The following is a 16,788-nucleotide window of genomic DNA, read 5'->3' on the forward strand; positions in this document are numbered from 1 at the left end:
TCCCAAAATTTGAGACCTGCAATATATGTGATGAAGAGGCTTTTTACTGTGCTTCAAAATATTTTTTGGTTATTTATTTATTCAAAATTTAATGATTTATCCTCACATCAATTTTGGTAACTTATATATTTCCACAAAAAAACCCTATTCATCCATATTCATATTTATCCACACAAAATTGATTACTTTATCCTTTCATGCTTTTAAAATTGCTTCAGTTTGTGAATATGTCTATGTCCCTTTTTTTTGTTCACACAAAGAACAGAACTTACAAAAACACTGAACTTTGTAGCACCAATATTGGAAGCCTAGAGATAGTGTAGCAATAAACAAAGGTATTGTCTCTGAGAGAAATTATTTTCATTCTATAATTCTACCCAGTAAGGTTAGACTAAAGTTATTTCCTCATGCAATTTAGGAGGGAGGACATAAACATTTTGACTCCTGTCTGTCCTTATTTTAGACTATTGAAGTATTTTCTCCAGCAAAATGAGTAGTAAATCAAGAGAAAAAACATGAGGTCCAATAATGATTTGAAGGCATTAACCTGCGAGGTAGTGAAAGGAAGTTCCAGGGTGACTATGCAGCAGGCCTACAGAACAATTAGTTCAATAAACAGACAAATAAAGACACAGGCATCCTTGAGAAAGGAGGTTCCAATATGTAAAACGAATTGTTATATTATCTGATACATTTAGAAGGTTAAAAAATATTAGTAGGCGTTTTACTGATCTGGTAAAATACTTTGATAGACATATAGAACTTAAGGAAATGAAATTCCCCACAAAATTCTAGGAACTGTAAGAAATGCACAAGTGTACATGAGAAAGGAAACAACCATGGAATGGGTTCAATGATGAAATATATTTTTACAAATGCTGAACAGTTATTTAACACAATGAGTTGGAAAGTTGGAAGAAATACTCAAGTACCAAAATAGGAAGTCAACTGATATTGAAAAACAGATACAAGTAGCAATATAAGCTTACAGGTTATGCATAGAAATAGGTAGATAATCAAAAGAAGAGCCCAGTTAAAAGTATTAAGTGTGGTTGTCCCTGAGAAATATGACTGGCAGGTGAAGAGGGAGAAAAGACTACCATTTTTTTCATTATGACTTTGAGTACTGTTTTATTTTTTAGGTTTATTTATTGATTTATGTCAGTATAGACTTGTGCACCTCTATTTTTTCCCCTATGAGTGCTGAGGATAGAACCCAGGGCCTCACTCATGTTAGGCAAGTGCTCCACCCCTGAGCAACACCCACCTACCCCTATATGTTCCTATTTTATTCATGGGTTCTAGTCTTTTACTACCATTATTTATTTTTAAATATGCCATTTAATTTTGGCATAATTGGAGGTTCACATGTAACTGTAACAACTAACACAGAGAGATTATCTGCAGTGGTACCCCAGATTTCCCTAATGGTAACATCTTGCAAAACTATAGAGCACTGTTTCAACTGGGAAGTTGATACTGATACAGTTAAGACACAGAATGTTTCCATCAACACAAATATTCTTTGTGTTGTCATTTTACAGTCATACCCACTTCCCTTTCTCCTCCATCCCTCTTCCTTACCACTGGAGACCACAAAACGTCTCTATTTCCCATGTTTTTCATTTTGAGAATGTTATATAAACGAAATCATATAGTTTGTAATGTTGGGGGACTACCTTTTTTCTTTCGGGGCAATTCTCTGAAGATCCACTCAGTTTGTTGTATGTATTCATATCTTGTTCCTGAGTTGTATTTCATGGTATAGATCTGCCACAGAATGTTTAAACCTTCACCCATTGAGTGGTCTCCAGTATGAGGTTATTATGAATAAAGCTGCTATAAACATTCATCTGTGTGGTTTTCTGTGACCTAAGTCTTCATTTATCTGGGATAAATGACCAGGAGTAAAATTTGCTGGCTCATAAGGTAGTTGCAATTTAATTACATAAGAAGCTGACAGACTATTTTCCAGAGTGACTGTACCACTTTACATTCCCATCAGCAGTGTACAAGTGATCTAGTTTCTCCACATTCTCACAAGCATTTGATATTGTCACTGTTTTTAAATTTTAACTTTTCTGACAGGTATGTAGTACCTGTCAAGATTCTCAACCAGTCAGATACAGTGGCACATGCCTGTAATCCCAGCTGCTTGGGAGGCTGAGGCAGGAGAATTATGAGTTCAAAGCCAGCCTCAGCAACTTGCTGATAGGTATGTAGTAATATTTCACTGTGATTTTAATTTGCATTTCTCTAATAGTTAATGATTAAACATATTTTTATGTGCCTATTTGCTATTTGTGTATCTTCTTTGGTGAAGTGTTTACTCATTCCTGTCTGCTTGTCTTCCTTCCTTTCACCACGCTGGGGATTGAATCCAGTGCATTGTTTATGCTAGGCAAGTGCTCTACCACTGAGCTATGTCCCCATCCCTCTTTGCTCACTTTTTTTTTTAATGTTGAATTTTGAGTGTTTGTTATACATTCTAGATACTAGATCTTTGTCAGGTATGTGGTTTGCAAATATTTTCTCCTACTGTGTAGCTTATCTTTTCATCCTCTTCACACTGTCTTTTGCAGAATAAATGGTTTTAGTTTTGATAAAGCCTACTTACATGTTTTCATTTTATGAATTATGAATTTGGTGTCAATTTGAGGCCATTTTATTTTTGTTTTTGCCTAGCCCTAAATTCAAAAGATTTCCCCCTGCATTTGTTTTCTAAAAGTTTTATAGTATATATTTTAAAATTTAACTCTATTGTCTATTTTGTGTTAACGTTTATGTAAGGTGTCATATTTAAGTTGAAGTTTGCTTTTTGGGAAGTCCATTTACTCCATTTATTGAAAACACCATAATTCTTTCATAGATTTGCTTTTGCCAAAAATAAATTGGGTATATTTTTGGATTCTGTGTTCTATCTTATTGATTTATGTGTCCTTACTTCCACCAATACCATATGTTCTTGATTGCTACATTCTAGTAGGCAGAATAATGACATCTTATAGATATCCACAACCTAACTTGTAAATGTTTCTTAATATGGTAAAAGGGACTTTGCAGATGTGATTGAGGATCTTTTTTTGGGGAGAGGGGTACCAGAGATTGAACCCAGGGGTACTTAACCACTGAGCAACATCCCCAGCCCTTTTTATTTTTTATTTTAAGACAGGGTCTTGCTCTTAGTGCCTCACTAAGTTACTGAGGCTGGCTTTGAACTCACGACCCTCCTGTCTCAACCTCCTGAGCTGCTGGGATTACAGGCCTGTGCCACTGTGGTCAGCTGGTTGAGAATCTTGAGATGAGAAAATTATGCAGGAGGAATGATGATCAGAGTTAGGGAAAAGAGGCCTGATGATGGAAGTAGAGGTGAGAGTGATGCCATTGTGAGCCATGTACCACAAGTCAAGGAATGCAGGTGGCTTTTAGAAGCTAAAATAGGCAAGAAAACAGATTTTTCCCAAGAGCCTCCACAAGGAATACAGCCTTGCCAACACTTTTACTTTATCCCAATGAGATTGATTTAGTACCTCTGATCATCAGTAATATAACATAATAAATTTGTGTTGTTAAAACTATTAATTGTGGGGCTGGGTTTGTGGCTCAGTGGTACACTTGCCTACCATGTGTGAGGTTCTGGGTTTAATTCCCAGCACCATATATAAATAAATGAGTAAAATAAAGGCCCATTGACAACTATATATATATATATATATAAATGCAGCACTGGCTGTCAGNTATATATATATATATATATATATATATATATATATATATACCTTAATCCTTTTTTTCCCAGTGCTGGGGATTGAACTCAGGGTCTTACGCATGCTAGGCAAGCACTCTACCACCGAGCTACACTTTTACCTTATTTGTGTACTAAATTTTATCAGTTTTTGCTTGGTTCTCTCTTTTGTTCATGCAAATTAGGATTGTTATTATTCTTAGTGAGACTGACTCTATTATCATTATAAAATATGCCTCTGTATATCTGATCGTTTTCTTTCCTTAAAATCTATTTTATCTAATATTAATATAGCAAATCCTAATTTTCTTTTATTAATGTTTACTTGATATAACTTTTACCATCTTTTCACTTTCAATTTACCCACATAGCTATATTCAAAGTGAGTTTTTTTTAGACAGCCTATCGTTGGGTCATATTTTTTCCAATTTGTCTTTTAATTGGTATAGACTCTTTAAATTGAATGTAATTATAAGTATGTTAGAGCTTTAAGTATGCCATTTTATTTTGTTTATTTGTTCTGTTTATTTATTTTTCTAATTGTCAAAAGGATCTTATATGCTAGTATTAGAAGAAATATAAAATAAGACATATTAACATCAAAAGGAAAAATATGATGAAGCCATAATAATAAGCATCTGTCTTTGCTTCTTCACTAAGTATAACTGGGAAAGTGCTGATTTTTCATCTATTATTTTTTGTCTTGCTTGTTAATTTTTTTGGTTGTTATTTTATTTATTTATTTGTGGTGCTGAGAATGGAACCCAGGACTTACAAAGTCCTGTAGAACTCTGTGACCCCCCGCCCATACCAATCATGGAACTGTATGTATAACAAGATGGAGATCTTGGGCTGGGGTTGTGGCTCAGTGGTAGTGCACTTGCCCAGCATGTGTGAGGCACTGGGTTTGGTCCTCAGCACCACATAAATAAATAAAATAAAGGCATTGTGTCCATCTACAACTAAAAATATATATTAAAAAAGATGAAGATCTTTACGTTTGGTATTTATTTGGACTTTAGAATGTGACAAAGTTCATAAAATGAATTAGGGAGTTGTATATAGCTGGACTTTTGTGGGAATAAAAGCTGTTTACTTCATTCAAAAGTTCTTGAAATACAATACTTTTGTCTTCTTGTGCTTTCCTGAGTTGCTTCATTGTTTATTCATCCAATAAGTGTTTCCTCTTTTTGCCCTTTTCTTCAAGTGGCCAGCACTCAGCACTTCTCTCACTTCTCTCAGCACTTTTTTTCTGTTAACCTATTTTGCATCTGATTGATTTGCTTTGTTATGACCTTTCATGAATCAACTTTTTGACTAAAGCATGTACATTTATTCCCTGTCCTTTTAGTGGAAAATTCCAGTGGCCCTAAAATCATCCTCTCTGTGTTCACAATTATCATGAGTGTTTGATAATTTGGCTTTTCATCATAGGCTAAACAATGAGTATACTTGCCAAAGATTGGGCTTCTTCACTTTCTCACTTACTTGTTTTTATTCCATGGTAGGGAAATCTGGGAAGCTTCAGGTATAAATGATTTCTAATCTTTCACTTCCTTTCCATCTAACTCCATTCAAGTGGAGAATTGGAAAGGCATTGGGTTTCACTCTAGCATCTGCTTCCAAAATGAGCCCATGTAAGCACTTACTTGGGGAGATGATGCAACAGATTTTATTTTGGTATTCTGGATAGAAACAGGGTCCTTCAGCTTCTCTTTCCAGGGAAATTTCCAGCATGACAACCATAGAAGTCCCTTAGGATTTCAACTTTGTCTAGACAACATACTCCCTTATGGACATCCAATTTGGTATAATCTCTCTTATTCCATTATGTCTTCTCTAGAATTTTCTTTAAACTGTTTATGATTTCCATTGGGAAATTTTCTGTAGGTAAGTCAGTAATCAGTAAGATAAACCCCCTGTACTATTCATCCATATTATTTTTACTGTGCAAAAATTGCTGCTGTGCTTTTTCTTCTTTCCTGATATTCCAGGCTTCTTTTTTGTATTATTTCCTTTCTGTTTAGAGAACATCTACTTAGCCATTTTTTAGGGTGTGTCTATTAGTAACAAATCCATCTTGATTTTTGTAACCTAGAAGTAAATTAGCTGCTTTTATATTACCAAAATCATATGCATTTCCACATATATATTCCAGTACATACAGCATTCAGATACCTAGCTGTAGGACAGTTGGCTTTTTTAAAGTACTATTGTGTCTGAGATCAGTTTATTCCTTGCCATCCTATTACCATAAATCTGTAATCTAACCTTGAATTCAGTTAGACCACATCCATTAAACAGAATTCCAAAATAATCAAGTTGTCTGTTATATCTACTTTTAAAATATTTTTTTAGTTGTCAGTAGACCTTTATTTGTTTGTTTGTTTGTTTATTTATTTATATGTGGTGCTGAGATTCAAACCCAGTGCTTCACATATGCTAGGCAAGCACTCTACCATTGAGCTACAATCCCAGCCCATATCTACTTTTATATAAAGTCTTTTTTTGTAGTTCTCAGATAAACTTTAAATTTCAAAAATAATGGGCCATTTACTTGGGCTATTGCACTCTTATTACATGCCTTGAATCTTTGTTAGTCTCATGTATTTATGGGGAAAGCTAAATATATCAATTCAAATCCTCCATTGCTAATCATCTTGCCCCACAACTGTTGTTTTCCCTTCAAACTAGCCAGAACATTGCCATCTGGAAGTGTAACATGAAGTTTATATTTCTCATTTCTTCTTGGTGGCATCACTTTAGGCCTCAATATCTTCTGCTACTGGGGCTCTGTTATCTTTGTTTATCATCTCTTCATTCTTGTTGGTTACTTGAATATTTATTAGAATTCCACTTTGATTATTTATGGTGTCTTGCAATGTAATTCTTTGTATGTATAGCTTAGTGGTCAGTTGATGTCTTACATTATATGCATGTAACCTATCACAGTGTATTGGTGTCACTATTTTACCAGTCTGAGTAAAGTGTGAAAACATTACCTCCTTTAATGTCCCTTTATACTTTCCTGTTTATAATTGTCTTAAATATTTTATTCATACACATTTAAAACAACACATCAGTCAGTGTAGTAATTTTATTTAAATTGTTAAATATAATTCAGAAAAATCAAGAGAAAAAAACCTGTACTATTCATCCATATTATCTTTACTGTGTAAAAATTGTTGCTGTGCTTTTTTCTTCTTTTCTGATATTCCAGGCTTCTTTTTTTGTATTATTTCCTTTCTGTTTAGTGAACATCTACTTAGCCATTCTTTTAGGGTGTGTCTATTAGCAACAAATCCACTGAGTTTGCCCATGTCTGAAAATGTCTTGATTCCCTTCATTTGTGGAGGATATTTTCTGTGCATGTGAAAAAGCTTTTTATTTTAAATCAAACTGGTTCACCAATCTAATCATAAAAATGCTCACCATTTCACATTTTTGGCAATTTCTATCTCTCTCAACTTTTGGTAAATCTGCCCTATGTTCTCAGCATCACAGCACCTATGGCCCTCAGCAACCATACAGAAAACAGAGATGATCTAATAATATTACCTGTTCCTAATTTCATTTAATAAGTTTAAAATTCTTTCTCTACTATGAATCATTAATAAAATTTTCATGCTTCTTATGAAATGCTTGACATCTCATACAATGGTCCTCTGTTTGAAAGCAAGGACAGGTTTCCACTATAGTCTGTTCATCATATAACTGTTAAAGGAGAAAAAAGGAAGAGTCATACTTCTCAGGATTTTTTTTTCAAACCCTGAATTTTTTCTCAATCTATAATGAGCCAAACCCAAGATCCACACTTCTTATTTAAACTATTTTTCTTATTTGAAGTTGTTTTCCAGATCCTGTCATTCTAGACACAACTACAGGATTGGGAACACAGCTTCTGAAAAAGACCCATTTGCTGATGAGAAAGTCCAATTCCAACTGGGGAAATGTACCCAACCTTTTTCAGTTTAACATTATACCTGTCACCTAGAAAAATAAATCCAAGTACCCATCTGGATTTAAGGAAAAGAGTTACTTATGATTTTATAAAAAATGGAACTATGTAATATAAAATTCCCCCCAAAAAGTCAGATGATGCTACATATTTTTGTTTCATTTTCTTGGGAGAAAGGGACTATATAGAAACATCTCATTTTTTCTTTTACTACCTTAGTCCAAAGTTAAAGGCAGATCATACTATAGGGTCCATCACACCCTCTTAACTAAAAAGTCACTCATGCTACTTTTCTGCTAGCTTTAGCCACATGGAAAACTAAGTCTGATTGGTATATGACTCCACAAAACAAGATGCATAAAATTGTCATCTTAAGGAGGTGAATAGTGTTTCATCACTGGGCTCAAACTGGGTTGTTTGCTTTTATAATTCCTTCAACTAAACATAAGCATGCACTCCTAGGATTACCTGCTGCACAGTCTGGTCCTTCTGGAAAAGAATGAAAAAAATTTAAAATAGCAAATATCCCAAGACTTTTGAAAAAGTCAACAACAGTTTCTTTCTCCAGGAGAAAAATTTCTCCTTTCATCCAAAAATGTGGATTTACACATGTAAAATTATGTATTTGTATAAAATCTCTTTAGGTTTATTCAGATATGAAATCAATCTTGATATCTTGTCTTTATGCTTCTTCATCACATCAAAGGGTTAATTGCAAAACTGCACCTCTTTTTGTCCACAAGATTAACCAGGATTTAGACATATATGAAACTTTTTAATGTCTCTTTCTTTTAAAATTGCAACAGATATTTTTAACTTATTGCTGCAGTCTCAAATGTGCTCATCATAATAGTGGCCAAACTAGAAGACATTAAAAAAAACAACAACAAAAAAACAAACCTGAAGTCATCCGTACTTTCCATTTATTTACTCTTCTGGTTTGGAGAAAAAGGTGAAAAATTCACAAATACCACAACCTAAGCAACTGTTTCAAAGTAAACATCAGCCTTCAGCTTGCAAAATAATTTCTTGATAATTGAGCCAATTGCAGCAGAAGACCCATCTCAGTTGTTTTTTTCTTCTTGGAGAAGTCAGCAGGATAACCAAGGGCTTTTTTCTGTGTTGAATCTGAAAGGTGGAACAAAAGAAAAGCAGTCTTTTCCATTTCAAACCATGAAGGTAATGTGTAGAAAGGTAGGCACATTTCAATAGGGAAATGGCTGGATAAAAGAAGCAGGACTACACACTCTAGAAGACAACAGAAATACCTGCCACATTCTGATTTCAGAATTTTGTTTTGAGATGAATACAAAAGCGTCTAAATGTCAGGCAAGTGTTCTTTGTGTGTGATAACGATTCTCACATGGTCCAGCAAACACAAACAGCTATCCCAGGGCTAGTCTGCCCCAGGCCCAGAGGCCAGACATCAGGTGCCAGACTGCCTAAGCATAACTCATTCTGCCATCTTCCCTTCCCTGGAGGATATTTTTTTTTCTGGGTGTAGGATTCTGGGTTGACAATTCTTTCAAAACTTGAAAAATATTGTGCCACTTCCTTCAGGCCTTCATGTTTTCTGATTTGAAATTTGCTATCATAAGAATTGTTCTTACTCCACGTGTAATATGTTGTTTTTCTCTGGCAGATTTCAAATTTTTCCTTTGATTTTAATTTTTGGAAGTTTAAATATGATGTAACTTTGTGTGGATTTCATTTCAGCTTATCTTGTTTGGGCTTTGTTCATTTTCTTGAATTTCATCTGCAGATTTATGTCCCTTGACAAATTGGGGAAGGTTTATCCTTTGTTTTTGTTTGTCTTTAGCCTTGCTCACTTTCTCCTCTTTTATAAAACTGTGATGACATGAATGTTTGGCCTTTTGTTATAGATTCATTGATCCTTGCATGTATGTTCCTTTTCTTTTCAGTCTATTCATTCTTTTTTGTTCATACTGGGTAATATTTTTTGTTCTATGTTATAGTTAATTTATCCATTCTATCCTGTTTTGAACTCATCTGTGAAGTCCTTTTTTAATCCTGTTATTATGTTTTTAAGCTCTAAAATATATATTTGGTTTACTTTACCTCTCCTAGTTTTTTTCTGAGATTTTCCAATTTTTCACTTGTTGCAAGTGTGTTTATGATTGAACATAGAAAGCATTATAACCATGACTACTTTAAAAGCTTTGCCAGATCATTCTAATGTCTTTTTCATCTCAGTATTGGTGGCTGTTGAATTTTCTCATTCAGTTTGAAATTATCTTGGTTCTTGATATGAATGATTTATTATTAAAATCTGAGAAGTTTAATATTATACCAAGAGACATAGAATCTCACTTTAGACTTCTATTTTAGATGGCTTTCTTAGGCATTGCTTTAGAAGGGGAAGGGGTGGAGCTTCACTATATCTTTCAGGTGAAAGTACAAGTCCAGGTTTCTCATTTGGCTTTGGTTCACACTTGAAATTGAGGGCTTCTTCTTATTGAGGAAAGTTTGGCTCTTTCTAGTGGTCTCCACAAACACCAAGGGAAAGGAGGAGGAATCATTATTGGTTAGCTGACATGAAAGTCTGGTTTCTCTACTTGGCTTGCTGTAGGTGGGGGTGTAGGATGTAAGTCTAGAATTGTCAGTTGACCTTTGCTGGCATTGGTGCAGGAGAGATATTTATTCTGTGGTGTTTTGCTGGAGCAAAGAAGTTACTGTCTAAAAGTTTTCTGTCTTACTAAAACTTCCCTTTCCTGGAAAGTCCTAAGAGATGACTTAAATGATTAGATTTTTTTTCTGTATTGTTGGTGCTTTTGGGTTGCCTGCTTTGTCAGTTCCAAGTCTGAGAAATGTGAAGTAAAAAGAAAATCCAAGTAAATCATCCAACCTATGGCTCCCTGTAGGGAGGGGCTATTCCTGGGACAGGTTATCCTGGCAATAGACTAGAGCAGGGGCAGGTTCTTGATAAGGGTGAAGGAAGGGCTGTGAAGGAATTAACATTTCAGTCCTTCAGGGGACAGTCTCCAACTTATTGGACTCACTCAAAATTGGCCTCCTTGATCTGATTTTACTTGATTTTCCTATCTATACCAACTGCTTGTCTAATTTTGGCTTCTAATTTTGCCCCCTCTAAGTTTAGGAACTCCTTACTGCTGTAAGGACAAAGGGTCGGGGACTGCTCTGGCTGCTTCAAAGGTGAGAGGGGGCAACATGAGTTTGGGCGAGCAGCTTTGGAGTTCCCTTTTAAATTGAAGTCTGGTTCAATTTACAACCTGAAGAACAGGTTGTAAAGTCATTTGGGGATGGGTGCTTCCATAAGAGAGAAAGAAAAAGACATGAGTACTGAGTAAATGTTGCAGCATCTGGGAATGTATACCACGAAGATAATAGAAGTTCTCTCACCAGGAGATGTGAGAGCTGAGAACTTGTCCCCATAACATAGTGTCATTCCTTGAGTTCCAGAGTCTCCAGTTGGTTTTCTTTCATCTCTCTACCTTCCAGAGTCCTCTTATATTTGTTTTATCCAGTGTTTTTAGTTGTACTTAGTGGGAGAAATTGAGAAAAGTATACCTACTACATCACCTGAGAAGCAAAAGTATCCTATTTTCATAACCATGCCCATGCCTATTTTTGCATATAATCTCTCTTATATCAGATATCAGAAAGTTAAATTCAATAAGCATTTATTGTGCAAAGAGAGGCCATCTGGACCATTGTGTAGCACATTGGTAAGGTCTAACAGTAGGCAATAAATAAGCAGATAAGGGGCATCAGCTGGATCTCATTAAGGACTGTAGTTGGGTTCCCCAGACACTTGGAAGGACTTACTTAGAAGCATTTGGCTATTCCCAAAGCATTTGGATGTATATCAGGAAACAAACAGAGATGAAGTTCAAAGAGGGACAATGTAGTGAGGGGGTGGCAGGGTACCAGGTCTAGAGATATTAGGATTTTGAGATTATCAAATCAGGTATGCAGGTATAAGAAAGAAAGGTGAGCACCAAGCTAGAAGAAATAAGGCAAGAGTCCAATATGAGTACAGATAAGCCGAACTCTTTCTTCTAGTCAAGTCACTTTTGTATGATCTCTGGATACCAACTCATTTAAGCTTGTGCTATGATTGAGTGTAAAAATTTGAGAGACTTTTGCACTCACTTTGTCTCTAGAATTTCTTAATGTTTAATTTAATTCACTCAAGTATTCTTTGCTTCTTAGATTGTTGTGGACATCATTGGTGTTGTGTTTATTTTGTTTTGTTTTGCTCTTACTCTGATTCTAGATTTTAGCTTTCCTATTTAGCTCTGACATGTTGCCCTTGTAACTGTACATGTTGTCATGACTTTGGTCCATGGCATCTTCCAGGACACCTGGAAAGCCTGACTATTCTTTTTTGGCTTTTCACATTATAGCCACAGGAAAATGGTGCTCTGTTATGTTTCTATTACAGTCACCCAGTTGTTGTTTCTACACTTTGTCCAGCTCCCATCTGACAGAAGGAGGGATCCAATACAGACTAACACTATAGATAGCATTTGCTGAGACATCAGAGCTACTGGTTCCTTAAGTTTTCTTGACTAGGCATACTGTGACTTGGATGGGGCTGTGTCTGCACTTTGGGTCCAAATGATCCAGTCAGGCAAGTCCTTTCACTTACCTCTTACTATCTTTAAAGTCATTAACAAATCTAAATAAATATCACTTGGAAGTAATCATTGTTGCTGAATTACTCTGGCACAGACAACATTTTATATTTCATAGAAAACTATATATGATAATTATCAGGTATTTAATGCAGAGTTATAAAATATTCCTCATACAGTGTCCACAATACATTTAATACTATATATGGGCTCTTGTCCTGGTATGTCCAGACACTGGTAGGAAATGGGTCAGTGTACCCTTATACACCAAAGTACCACATTCTCTTGTGTGTGTGTGTGTGTGTGTGTGTGTGTGTGTGTGTAGTATTTGTGGTGCTGGGGTTTGAACCCAGGAGCCCTGTACTACTGAACTACAACCCCAGACCTTTTTACTTTACTTTGAGACAGGGTCTCCCTAAATTGTCCAGGTTGGCCTTGAACTTACAATCCTCCTGCCTCAGTCTCCTGAGTAGCTTTTTGCTATTGAGATAAGGTCTTAACGTGTTGCCTAGGCTGGTTATGAACTCTTAGACTCAATTGATCCTCCTTCCTCAGCCTCCTAAGCAGCTGGGACTATTGGTACACACCACTACACCCAAATTTCTATTTTTCTTTTTAATCTAAAATGATAGATGAGGATTATGGTACAAGTTGAAGAACCAACTCTACCAATTCTATTCTAACAGCCAAGAATGACTTAAGAAACCATGCCAGTTGACTAGTTTTGAAAATTGATGGCACAAATATAAATGCTATGGAAGACTTTTCCTTTTATAGGTTCTTTAGGGGCTTTGAAAGTGTCTTGATTTTTTTCTACATTGTGGGAATTCAACTAATTATCAGTCTTAGATCTTTTCTCCTCCCTTTATATAGTTGACATTTTCTAAACATAAATGCAACAAGAGGTTTTAGGTGCTGAGCATTTTTAATAATATAAAATAACACTGTTAAGTGCACTCAGTGATAGATATGAACTTGATATAGCCTTTATGTAAGTATTGTGCAGTTGAATGCACACCAGAAGATAAGAATTTCCCAATTAGTACATGAAATGCCTTCAGCAATTAAGAAAAAATAAGTTCCAAGGAGAATGAGGGAAAGTTTGCTTGCCCAGAGGCTTTGGCTTTTGAAACACTAATCCACTAAAAGAAGCTCTGAATCACCTGCGGTTTTATAATGGCAGAGGAACGTGAGCAAATCCCTTGAGCCAGAAAAGCCTTTAAGCTGAAAGGTCTCACTAGCTCATACTTGCCCTGTGATACTCTGAAAAAGTGCTCTGTCAGGTATGTTAGTTTTGTTTTGTATCAGTTAAAATAATATTATGATGACTTTCTTGCTGTTCTAAGAAGATTTCCACAGTAAACTCTTTTATATATGAATACTGTCTATGTTAATTTTCTACTGGCCTACATGTTCTCTGGGAGGCTCATTCTGAGTTAATTTTGAAGCAAAAACACAAGTGTGCTCCAATGTCTACCATGTCTTCACCTTGGAGTATTCAGAGACATGGGGAATGCCTCCCATCGCCCATAGGCATGGATCAACCAGCAGAACAGGACACAGGAAGGTGTGCGATCTGATACTAAGTCAACATAGAGGATGGGTCAGAAGTTCAAGTAGTTAGACAAGGGGAAGCCTGCAGAAGTTCTTAAAGATGGAAGAGCTGGGTGCAGTGATGCATGCCTATAATCCCAGAGGCTCGGGAGTATCACAAGTTCAAAGCCAACCTCAGAAATTTAGTGAAGCTCTAAGAAACTTAGTGAGATTTTGTCTCTAATAAAAAATATTTTAAAAAGGGATGGGGATATTGCTCAATGGTTAAGCACCACTGGGTTCAATCCCTGGTAAAATAAATAAATAGAAAAATGGGGAAGGGTCCAAATTCAGAATGGCATAGAATTTAGAGCAGTGACCATGGGTGATTTTTAATGTTCTCGTGCCTCGACTTTATTTTCTGTAAAACAGTTAATCAATGTTATGACTTGAATTATTTTCTCAAAAAGACATATTGAAGTCCTAGAAGTCTTAACTGCCAGCACCTTGAAATGTAAACTCATATGCAAATGAGGTCATTGAAGATGTGATTAGTTAAGATATCATTATACCAGAGTAGATAGACTATGGGATATGTGTGTAGATATAAACATGGGGAAAAGTCATCCTATTTTATTCCTGGTCATAATAGTAATGAATAAAAATATAATGATGATGATGATAATGGTTGTTGTGAGGGGCAATCTGCCATGGTTCCTGAGCATCCTTGCATGCTTTTGCTAGGTATGCCAAGAATGCAAAGCCCTGACTGATCTTCACCTGGGCCATTTCTCAGACATGTATTTCCAGAATATAACCTTGACAGAGGAGGTAACATCTCTTTCTTGATAAAGAATAGATTTGCTTACTACCTTCAATAAAGCTACGAATGTCTAAAGCTGTTTCTTGACTCTGATTCAAACCCACTGTATGCTCAGCATCCACGTGGGTTCCCATGTGTCATCCATTGAGAAAAAGGTGAACTGATACAAATTTGCTGAAGCTTGTGTTTTAGCTGTGTTCTAAGTAAAATCCTTTATTCTTAAACCAGTAGTCTCATGTCTTCTGCCACCATCCATGAAACCGTGGTAAGATAATTTGTGAGTTTCCAAGTAGACACAATAATAACATCTTCATCTGCTCTAACAATACTAACAGAAAATAAGAATTTTAAAATAAAAAAACAATATTAGTTATTGAGGGCTTACTATGTGCCAGGTACTAATTTATGCATTTTATTTTTTAAAGTATTTTTAGCTGTAGATGGACACAATATCTATTTCATTTATTTTTTATGTGGTGCTGAGATTGAACCCAGTGCCTCCCTTAACATGCTAGGCAAGCACTCTACCACTGAACTACAACTCTAGCTCTAATTTATGTACTTTACATAAATTATTTCATACCCACAATAATTTTACTAAGGAGTTAAATGATTTTCCCAAGGTATTCTGATCATTAACATTACTGTTCTTTTTTCCTTAAAAAAATCCTTATTATTCCTTATTTCTACCTTCTTATTATAATTCCTTAGTCTCACATTAAAAAGATAATCAAAAAGTAATATAAAACTTCTTGTTCCCGCAGAAAACTCTTATTTATTTTTTTAATTCTCAGTGTAATAGCTAAAAGCTCAGACCCTAGAGCTAACCTTTACTCACTAGCTGGGTGACCTTGGGGGAGTTGTCTAATCTCTGTGTCTCAATTTCCTCATTTGTAATACAGGGAATAATAACAGCACCTACCTCAGACAGTTGTTGTGAGTTTCAAGTGGGTTAATATAAAGTACAATTTACAACAGTACCAAACACACAGTAATAGTTAAATAACAATCAGCTATTCTTCTCACTTTTTTGAAGGCAGAATAATCCTGAATCATCTTTTCTATTATGTAAATTCCCAATCCATGGTGATTGTACTAATCGCCTTCAGCCTCCTCCTCCTCAGCTTCACTTGAGTGCATAGCACTACAAAGTAAGTATACTGCATTTACATCACAATAATATTCCATTTCAAAGGTTTATCTTGCCAGGGACTTAGCACTACTAGGTAGAATAGGAAATACAAAACAATTTGAAGGCATTGTCCTGGCCACAAAGGACCCTGCAATCAATCCTAGGATATAAAATTAACACATATGAAATCATTTAATTAATTTTTTGGTATGACATTGCTCATATAAACTCATATGCATACAATATGAGCTCAGGGAAGGGTAACTACTATGTGGCTTAAGTAGGCAAACAAGTATTCATATGGTAGAAGTAAGAATCATGCTGTCTTAAAGCATAGGCAACATTTTGAGTAGGAAGGGAAAGGTTGAAGACTCTATATTTGTTTAACACTTTCTAGTTTGTACAATTCTTTTTCATATATGGATTCATTTTATCTTATGGCAAATTTTTAGGGTAGATTAAAGAGGAATTCTTACTATGTTGGCCCATAGTTGGATCCTGATGCACAGAACAGTTAAATCATTTGCCCAAGGTGTAGAACCAATCAGTGGAAGGCACTAACCACTCCAGTTCCTACAAAGCCTCTGCCTGCAATGAGCTTACACTTGTTAATTATAATGTTCATACAGATATAACATGAACACACTTTAAAGATCTTATTAAACTCATTATTAACAAATGAACAGATAAGAGGCTACAACCAGTTCAAATGAGTACAGATGCACATATTTATATGAAGTAGAGGAAAATTGCAAATAATTTTTAAAAACTGTCATTTTCCATAGGAGGGGAGAGAAAAGTCAATTGAACCCAACAACAACAACATATATATTTTTCTACAACTTATACAGGTATTTTTTTGTGTGTGTATGGTGCTGGGGATTGAACCCAGGCCCTGTGCATGTGAGACAAGCACTATACCAACTGAGCTATATCCCCAGCCCCAACTTATAGAGTTTTGAAGTAGCCCAAATAAAA

The 16,788-nt window shown here is 35.5% G+C and overlaps 1 pseudogene; it reads right to left on the reverse strand.

The window, feature by feature from the left end:
- Positions 1–5,349: 5,349 nt before the first annotated feature.
- Positions 5,350–14,812, reverse strand: LOC125614293 (annotated as a pseudogene).
- Positions 14,813–16,788: the final 1,976 nt, after the last annotated feature.

Source organism: Marmota marmota, unplaced genomic scaffold (genome assembly GCF_001458135.2).
Source record: "Marmota marmota marmota unplaced genomic scaffold, marMar, whole genome shotgun sequence".
Lineage (NCBI taxonomy): Eukaryota > Metazoa > Chordata > Mammalia > Rodentia > Sciuridae > Marmota > Marmota marmota.